The 617-nt window shown below is 46.8% G+C and overlaps 1 protein-coding gene across 4 annotated transcripts in view; it reads left to right on the plus strand.

Annotated features, from left to right (window-relative positions):
- RNF4 (ring finger protein 4) overlaps nucleotides 1–617 on the plus strand; it is a 35724-nt gene that overhangs the window by 20110 nt on the left and 14997 nt on the right. The window lies entirely within an intron of this gene.

Raw genomic sequence — 617 nt, forward strand, 5'->3', positions numbered from 1 at the left:
TGCAGATAATGGCGTGTGTGTGTATGAGGATAACGTTGTGTGTGTATTTATATGAGGATAATGGCTTATGTGTGTATGAGGCTAATGGCATTTAGGTATGTGTGTATGAGGATAATTGTGTGTGTGTGCATGCAGACGATGGTGTGTGTGCACACGCAGATAATGGTGTGTGTGTGTGTGTGAGGATAATTGAGTGTGTGTTCAGTTCAGTTGCTCAGTCATGTCTGACTTTTGCGACACCATGAACTGCAGCATGCCAGGCCTCCCTGGCATCACCAACTCCCAGAGTCCACCCAAATTTATGTCCGTTGAGTCGGTGATGTCATCCAACCATCTCATCCTCTGTCGTCCCCTTCTCCTCCTGCCCTCAATCTTCCCAGCATCAGGGTCTTTTCCATTGAGTCAGTTCTTCATATCAGGTGGCCAGAATATTGGAGTTTCAGCTTCAGCATCAGTCCTTCCAGTGAACACCCAGGACTGATCTCCTTTAGGATGGACTGGTTGGATCTCCTTGCAGTCCAAGAGACTATCAAGAGTCTTCTCCAACACCACAGTTCAAAAGCATCAATTCTTCAGTGCTCAGCTGCCTTCACAGTCCAACTCTCACATCCATACAT

This window comes from Bison bison, unplaced genomic scaffold (genome assembly GCF_000754665.1).
Source record: "Bison bison bison isolate TAMUID 2011002044 unplaced genomic scaffold, Bison_UMD1.0 scf7180017859017, whole genome shotgun sequence".
Taxonomy (NCBI): Eukaryota; Metazoa; Chordata; class Mammalia; order Artiodactyla; family Bovidae; genus Bison; species Bison bison.